Raw genomic sequence first — 8,239 nt, 5'->3', positions numbered from 1 at the left:
CCGCCCACAGGAGCGGCAGGTGCCACTGCAGCTTTCAGCACAGACCTCCAGCCCAGGTACAGGACGCTTGTTCCTCCCGCCTATCACTCGCTTAGACGTGTTCCTGGGACGTGGCATGTGGCCTGTATTTTATAAATCAATCTGAGGTTTTCTTTTTTTTTTTTTAATTAAAATGGTTTATTACAAAAATATATTAAATAGAAAAAAGAAAAAAAAAAAACCTTTTTTAGGGTCTCAGAACCCCTGACACTTCTCTTTCCAGGCCTGTGACAGCAGAAGGACACCTGAGACTGCTGAGCCTATCAGCAGCCTTGGAGGAAGGAGCCTAGCAGGCCCCGTCGTGACAACATGGTACCCGACCCCTGGCCCCCGAGCTGGAACCACCCTTCACACTAGCGAAGAATTTGCCTTCTGTACCAGAACCCCTTTCTCCGAGTCTACGAGACCACAATCAAACTGTGGGTGTAACAGAACATGAGGCTAACTGAGGTCTGGGCGGGAACATCCTTGCAGGGAGCGGCTTTTGACACCAGTCCCGTCTAATCCTCCTGGCAAGTGTGCCGAGGGAAAGTAGGAGAGCAGACACCATTCTCTGATCTCTGAGGTCTCACAGTACCCAGCAGTCACTCTGGACCTCAGTGCCGAGAAGGCCGCAGCACCTGGCACGTGCAGGCGAGTCCGCACCGTCCCGGGCAGGCTCCGACGTACCCGGCAAACCGGCACCCAACAGGCCTGTCAGCGTCGCGCTTTGCTGGTTGCCTCTTCCTCCTACAGGAAAACAGAGAGGAAGATTCAGTTCAATTCTCTCTGTTTTCACTTTGCTTAAAGCCCCACTGTACATCCTAAGGCTGGATCGGACAAATGCACAGAAATAGCCAGGTCAGGCTGTGCTGGCCCAGTCCCCTCTGCGAGCCAGGCTCCTTTACCGATGTGCAGAAACGGGAATTTCCGAGTGATGGGTGTATTTTCCAGGTAGGAAGGTCAGAAACCATACTCCAGTGGAAGGAGGAAGAATGAACGAGTGACGTGCGTGTGTAAACACCTCCTGGGCACCAGGCCCAAACGGCATCTCACTGTAGTCATGCATCAAGCCCGGGAGGTTGGGCCGATGAGGCTCGGCTTGCCCAAGAGGCGGCCTTCACTGGCCCCACTCCTGCTCAGCCTGGCAGCCGAAGCCACCCCATCTGCAGGAGACCCCCAGCTCGTGAACACCCACTACTGCCACAACACCATCCCCTCAGATGGGCCGGTACCAAGCAGGTCAGAGCCTGACATGTGACAGAACGGAAGGCCATACACAGAGCAGGTGCATGCAAGCCTGGGTCTGGGTGAGGGAGCCCTGCCTAGGGAGGCCAGGCGGCCTTCCCTGTACGCTGAAATCCCACACGGACAACTGGGGCCTAACAGCCATGCTCAGCCCCTGGACAGGGACTCACGCACACTCGGGGAAGGAGTGAACATGGGGTACAGAGTTTCCCAAATTATTTCCTATATGCAACAGATGCCTAAACACACTTGTTTTTACATATAAAGTGGAATTACAGACAAGAGAGGAAGGCCTGTCAGGGAGTGAGGTTTCTAACTGTTTTTAGAATATTCTCCTTTGAAAAAGCAAGTTGATAAAGCAGTTCAAATTCGCTTTAGAACATTTGGAAAACAGAAAAGAACAAGTAAAATAAAGATCGCCTGAGCCCTCAGGCCTGCGCCCGTTCACGCTTCCACCAACACTAAGAGAAGTCTGATAAGGATCTCTCCTTAACTTTAGATGGTGGCCCTTCCCCATGCACTGAGTTCTTTTCATCAGGGTTTTTCACGACAGCATGGCTGAGACAGCATCTTCGTAAACAGCACACGGCACTCAGCTGGGCCCCGAAAGCAGCCTTCTCGCCTAGCACCTGCTGGCACATGCCCCCACCTACGCCGTCCCGACAAACAGGCCAACGGCCGAGCGCGGAGGAGCTGAAGCTGGCGCCTGAGAGCGAGCTGGGTGTTGCAAGAGTACGCCGAGGTGCCCGCAACTGCAGCCGCGGGTGTGGCCGGGGCAGAGGAAGGAAGCGTGGGTGGCCCTTCGCTCGTGGTGCAAGCTGGTGAAAACAGCCGTAGAACCAGCTCGGTCAGACCTGCCGTCAGCGTGCAACTCACTGCTCCCAAGACACGCACAGCCCCTCGCCGCTGTCACCACCGCTGGGGTCTGTACCAGTGGGGCACACTCAGTGTCATCCCTCCTAGGAGAGGCAGGGACAAAGCAGTGTGCTGGGCAGAGACCCTGCCTGGAGCCCATGTCAGGACAGGGGCTGGATGAAAAGGGCCGTGTGCGAATCAGGCATCCACATTCAGTTTGGAACGTTGCAGACCCCGGATCAGACCATTGACACCCCAGAGCACAGACCCCGGATCAGACCACCGACACCCCAGAGCACAGACCCCGGATCAGACCACCGACACCCCAGAGCACAGACCCCGGATCAGACCACCGACACCCCAGAGCACAGACCCCGGATCAGACCACCGACACCCCAGAGCACAGACCCCGGATCAGACCACCGACACCCCAGAGCACAGACCCCGGATCAGACCACCGACACCCCAGAGCACAGACCCCGGATCAGACCACCGACACCCCAGAGCACAGACCCCGGATCAGACCACCGACACCCCAGAGCACAGACCCCGGATCAGACCACCGACACCCCAGAGCACAGACCCCGGATCAGACCACCGACACCCCAGAGCACAGACCCCGGATCAGACCACCGACACCCCAGAGCACAGACCCCGGATCAGACCACCGCCTCCCCAGAGCACAGACCTCCCCAACACATGACCCACTTTTTAAAAGACCAGGCTGATCCTGCCCATGCACTACAGACAACCAGAGGTGAGGTTGTGCGAAGCTGCAGTAAAACTGCACCTGAGCCTCTTACATGTGGGGGTTACCTGGCAATACTTAACAACAGCAAAAATGAAAACTCTACTCACTCGCAGCAAACGATACCTACAGGGAAAGCCCTTAGGTGGAGGAGCCGACACTCACTGCAGACTCCAACCTGATCTTAGTGCTAAACCTTCCGGAAACGAGACAGAGCAGGGCGGGCCCAGGACGGCCCACTGCAGGGACGCACCCTGGGGGCAAGCGGCTCTGCTGCTGCGTCTCCACCAAGTACGCCATCGCCACCTTTCCAGGTGAGCACGCTCCTCCTGGGAACAAGCAGCGGGAACTGTAAGTCAGGACGGAGAAAGCGCGAGCGGGCGACCTACGGTGTGGTGAGTCCAGCAGTCGCCCGGGGCAGTGGGCGGCGCGACTTTGCCATGGGCTTGCCCTGGGCCATCTGTCCGTGGTTCGAATGGAGTGCAGCTGGGAAGGACAGGTGAACCGGCGACCGTCAGTCACTCAGCACTGCACCGTCCTGCCAGGCAACTGCCCCTTCCCATGGCTAAGGTACCTCCGAGGGAGCGCGTCTGCTCGGGCAGCGCCGAGTTCTCAGAGTCAATTTCAACAGGCTGGAGGCCACGTGGGGACGAGGCGTGTGGCAGACACCTGTCCTGGCTCGGCAGCAGCGCTCAGGTGGCCAGTCCAGGCCAAGCCCTGAAGTGCTGGTCTCAGCCATCGTTCCTTCCTCCAGCTAAAACAGGCTCCGGCCCAGGACCCGGCCAGGCAAAGGGCCGTGTGGGAATCAGGCATCCACATTCAGTTTGGAACGTTGCAGACCCCGGATCAGACCATTGACACCCCAGAGCACAGACCCCGGATCAGACCACCGACACCCCAGAGCACAGACCCCGGATCAGACCACCGACACCCCAGAGCACAGACCCCGGATCAGACCACCGACACCCCAGAGCACAGACCCCGGATCAGACCACCGCCTCCCCAGAGCACAGACCTCCCCAACACATGACCCACTTTTTAAAAGACCAGGCTGATCCTGCCCATGCACTACAGACAACCAGAGGTGAGGTTGTGCGAAGCTGCAGTAAAACTGCACCTGAGCCTCTTACATGTGGGGGTTACCTGGCAATACTTAACAACAGCAAAAATGAAAACTCTACTCACTCGCAGCAAACGATACCTACAGGGAAAGCCCTTAGGTGGAGGAGCCGACACTCACTGCAGACTCCAACCTGATCTTAGTGCTAAACCTTCCGGAAACGAGACAGAGCAGGGCGGGCCCAGGACGGCCCACTGCAGGGACGCACCCTGGGGGCAAGCGGCTCTGCTGCTGCGTCTCCACCAAGTACGCCATCGCCACCTTTCCAGGTGAGCACGCTCCTCCTGGGAACAAGCAGCGGGAACTGTAAGTCAGGACGGAGAAAGCGCGAGCGGGCGACCTACGGTGTGGTGAGTCCAGCAGTCGCCCGGGGCAGTGGGCGGCGCGACTTTGCCATGGGCTTGCCCTGGGCCATCTGTCCGTGGTTCGAATGGAGTGCAGCTGGGAAGGACAGGTGAACCGGCGACCGTCAGTCACTCAGCACTGCACCGTCCTGCCAGGCAACTGCCCCTTCCCATGGCTAAGGTACCTCCGAGGGAGCGCGTCTGCTCGGGCAGCGCCGAGTTCTCAGAGTCAATTTCAACAGGCTGGAGGCCACGTGGGGACGAGGCGTGTGGCAGACACCTGTCCTGGCTCGGCAGCAGCGCTCAGGTGGCCAGTCCAGGCCAAGCCCTGAAGTGCTGGTCTCAGCCATCGTTCCTTCCTCCAGCTAAAACAGGCTCCGGCCCAGGACCCGGCCAGGCGCTGGGCAGTCACTAACGGCCGCAGAGCAGGGCTCGGGGCTGGGACGGAGTTCATGCCCGAGCCGCGAAGCCGGGACCAGCACCCCCAGACGGGACGCTCATCCTATGCAGAACCTGCCTCTGGATGGGGGAGGGAAATGCTGAGCTGTCACTTCTTCTGCCTGAGAGTAGGCGGGACTTAACTCTTAGTACGGTTAAAAACCAAAACAAATTAGTGTGGTGACAGCCCTGGCACGAAGTGCTCCCATAATAAATAGTGACTTAAACAAAAGCTGGTGTGTAGAAGTTACTCCAGAATAAACAAAACCAACCCAGTTACACACTGTTGCCAAAGGGACAAGTAAGTTGGAGGTTATGGGTATTTAAAAACTGAGTCCAAACCGCCTGCCCTCGGAGCTGCACTGACATCACCTAAACCTACTGCAACTGCCGAGCTGTCCTGACAGAATCAGGGTGAAGCGCTGTTTAAAACGGCCAGCAAAGAATGCGGGGACGGGAGAGGTGGGCTCCCAGGGCACCGCCCCGCGCCTCCCTTCCCAAGGCAGGAGGGGCTGTGCGAGGGGCCCTCCCGCTGCGGCACGCCACTTCCCTTCCCGGAGAGCAGGTGGGCCGTGATAAAGCAGGAGCCTTCAGATAAGACCTCCACGTGGTCCTTACTCCCCGCGGGCCCTGCGGCACGGCCAGCTGCCGGTCCGACTGCCGTGCTGGAGCCACACTCCAACTGCAGCGAGGTTCCAGCCAGGGGAGCCGGGGAGCCAGACACCAGGACACACCAGGCGCAGAACCTGTGCCCCAGATCCTGAGGGGCTGGAGGTCGGGAAGGGGGGTGCGGCATGCCCAGACCCTTCCCCCTCCTTCCCTCCACTCCCCTCTCAGCACACACACTTTCTATCACGGAAACAATCTTACTACTAGATTCATGTCTTACAGAGATACAGACCTGGACAAACGTCCGCAGTCGGCTGTGTCCAGTGAGACTTAACATATGTGACAAGCCAACAATAGAGAGCCGCAGAAGCCACAGCGTCCCAACACTCTCAGTGCTGCTACTTCTGAGGTGACCTAATCTCATGGGGAAAGCAGGGCCCAAGAGGGTGAAGGCCTGTTTTGCTCCAGTCCTGGGCCTGGGACGGACTCTGGGCCAGGGCCCTGTGCTTTTCCTGTAACATGCCATGGCTTCCTTTTACCTCGGCCGTTCTCATTCCCAGGGAAGCAGAGGCATTAACATGGATCTACCCTGACATTTCTGCTGTTCCGCCCATTTAGGTAAGTCATGCAAACTCGGCCCTGGCACCCAATTAATTGGAGGAAATTTCTTAGCACCACCAAAGACTCGCCTGATAAACATTATTTTAAAAACTGTTTACAACTTTTTGAAACGTGTAGAAACTGCTTTTTAAGTTGAGAAACAAAGTGAGAGGCAAGTAACCAGTCAAAAGACAGGCTGAGGGACCAGCAGATGACGTAATGGTTACTTCACTGGACTCCCATGTAGTCAACTGCAGTTCGAGTCCCGGACCCAGGGGCTTAAACTCGTGCTGGGCACGTGTGCATATGTGCCCAAAATCCTGAGAGGAGAACGGAGAAGTGACTGTGGCATGGCCATTCCCCCCGGGGGAGGGGGGGTGACTTCTCACTCTCTGTCTCTCTGTCTCTCTCTCTGGCTACCACACGCACCCTATAGCAAAAATCTCTCTTAAAAAAGAACAACCGACTGCGGTCAGTACTGGCCACCTGAGTAAGGAGCAGGACACCAGGGTGACCTCCGACTGTCTGCATGTAACCACGCACCAGCAAGGCCTCCCCAGCCAACGCCAGGCCCGTCATCCGGGGAGCATTCAGGCAGGTTCCATTTCCTCCTTAAAACTTCAGCCTTTCCCAAACTGCAATTTTATTAAATATCCTTTGCAAATGACATTATTTCCGTGTATTTGAAAAAGCACTTTCCTTCAGGAGATTAGCAAATACTCCTAAGATAGGAAAGCAAAGGACAAAATCAAGCCCTGAAACCAGAGACTGAGATTACCATCCCAAACCTCGCCACTCATAACACTTTGTGCAATGAGAGAGAACTGTGATACAACAGGAAGCCAGCCTTTGCCTTCAAACTCATCCTCTGCTCTTGTCCACTGCTAAGCAAAAAGGCTGCCAGGTACCGCGATCGTGTTAGAGACCCATGAATGCAGCCCACTCTGATTTCACGGCCGGCTTGCACTGGCCAGCATAGGGCCTTAACCTACAGTGACCTCCATCCAGGCCCGCCGTGCTGTAACTAAACAAGCGTGAACACGCGCGGCTCAATAGGAAGCGAGTCGGACCTGCGGCTCCCGTGCGTTCCCCAGCAACCCAGTAAGATGCTGCGTTGGTTAAGAGTGGCTGTGCACGTGGGTGGGGATGCCAGAGAAGTGGCGAGCACAGCGTTCGAGGACCGGGCATTTCCAAGCACCCTCGGACTGTCCTGAAGGAGGCGCACTAAGAACGATGAGCTCATTACTCAGCAAACGTGACAAGCGAGATGGCCCGGTGGGAAGAGGGCCAGGGCTCCAGGGCCCACACTCGGTGCCTTCCGCTGCGAGACCAGGTAAGCATCGCCCTGGACGGTCACCGGGACAGTGCAGTGGGACAGCGGGCTAGCAAGGTGAGTGGGACCCAAATCACGCAGATACCCCACTTTTCAGAGCTGGCCTCCTTCCCGGGAGATTCTAGTATTTGCGAGATTGTAAGCTAGGGGACTTCAGAGTTTGTGGAAATGGCACAAGATCGTCTTGGTGTAAAAGCTCTTTCACACACGCGTGCTACGATCTCTGGGGAGACCCTGGTACTGAGCACCCCACCCTGGTCTGTTAACAGGACCCTCGTCCCCACCGGCCCGACAGCCTGGTCTAGACACCTCACCGCGCAGGCCAGCAGTCCCTGCTCAGGTTGCTGGCAGTCACTACAGAGACAGAGATGCAGAAAGAGGCGCTTTCCTCGCATCTGCCTTGGAGTTCCCAGAAGGCGTCCCGGGGAAATTCTCTCTTCTGTGTTTGAGCTAAGACGTGAAACTGGCAATGGCAGGAAGCACCTTTCCAGGAAGGAGGCTGAGAGGGCTGATGGACAGCGATGCAGCCAGGCAGCAAGGGCTGACACCCTGTCTCGTACCCCACGCGAATCACCAGCTTCTATGTATTTCTCAGGCTTAGAGCCCTGCTGAAATGTCATCTTCCCGCCCGACCCACCTGAGTCCTTTGCCGTTAGGGCCCTTATCACAGCAGTGGGGTCACTGTTACTTGTGTGAGTACGTGGCTAACCTTCCGTGCCCCTCGCTGGACTAAATGTAAGTGCCGTCCCTGTCCGGCCCATGTCCGTCCTGCTCGGCTCAGTAACCCAGGGCCTGCCGAGGACGGCCCCAACCCGGAACACAGACGCGCTGTACCAAGTGAACAAGTGAAGGCTGGCCACAGAGGCCGCAGAGGCCGCAGAGCCCCAAGCCAGGAATGGCAGCGGGGGGAGAGCACCCACCCGCCC

General features: G+C 57.2%; 1 protein-coding gene and 1 long non-coding RNA gene across 4 annotated transcripts in view; one reads left to right on the top strand and one right to left on the bottom strand.

Moving 5' to 3' along the window:
• SNRK (SNF related kinase) overlaps positions 1-755 on the bottom strand; it is a gene marked incomplete at its 3' end in the record, with an annotated part of 40,857 nt that extends 40,102 nt beyond the window's left edge. The window contains 1 exon segment of one of the 2 annotated variants that reach the window (XM_027768799.1): positions 709-755. 2 annotated transcript variants of the gene reach the window in all.
• A 2,932-nt stretch (positions 756-3,687) lies between these two features.
• LOC102495200 (uncharacterized) lies at positions 3,688-8,226 on the top strand. Of its 2 annotated transcripts, XR_337595.3 has the most exons (5): positions 3,688-5,545; positions 5,663-5,789; positions 5,941-5,998; positions 6,417-7,313; positions 7,583-8,226. It is a non-coding gene; the product is annotated as an uncharacterized LOC102495200 (long non-coding RNA). The 2 variants fall into 2 exon arrangements; XR_003548117.1 differs by having other exon boundaries at positions 3,688-5,789.
• The last annotated feature ends 13 nt before the right edge of the window (positions 8,227-8,239 follow it).

This window comes from Tupaia chinensis, unplaced genomic scaffold, assembly GCF_000334495.1.
Source record: "Tupaia chinensis unplaced genomic scaffold, TupChi_1.0 Scaffold147500_1, whole genome shotgun sequence".
Lineage (NCBI taxonomy): Eukaryota > Metazoa > Chordata > Mammalia > Scandentia > Tupaiidae > Tupaia > Tupaia belangeri.
The sequence above is the reverse complement of the archived record's forward strand: the minus strand, read 5'-3'. Positions and strand labels throughout refer to the sequence as shown.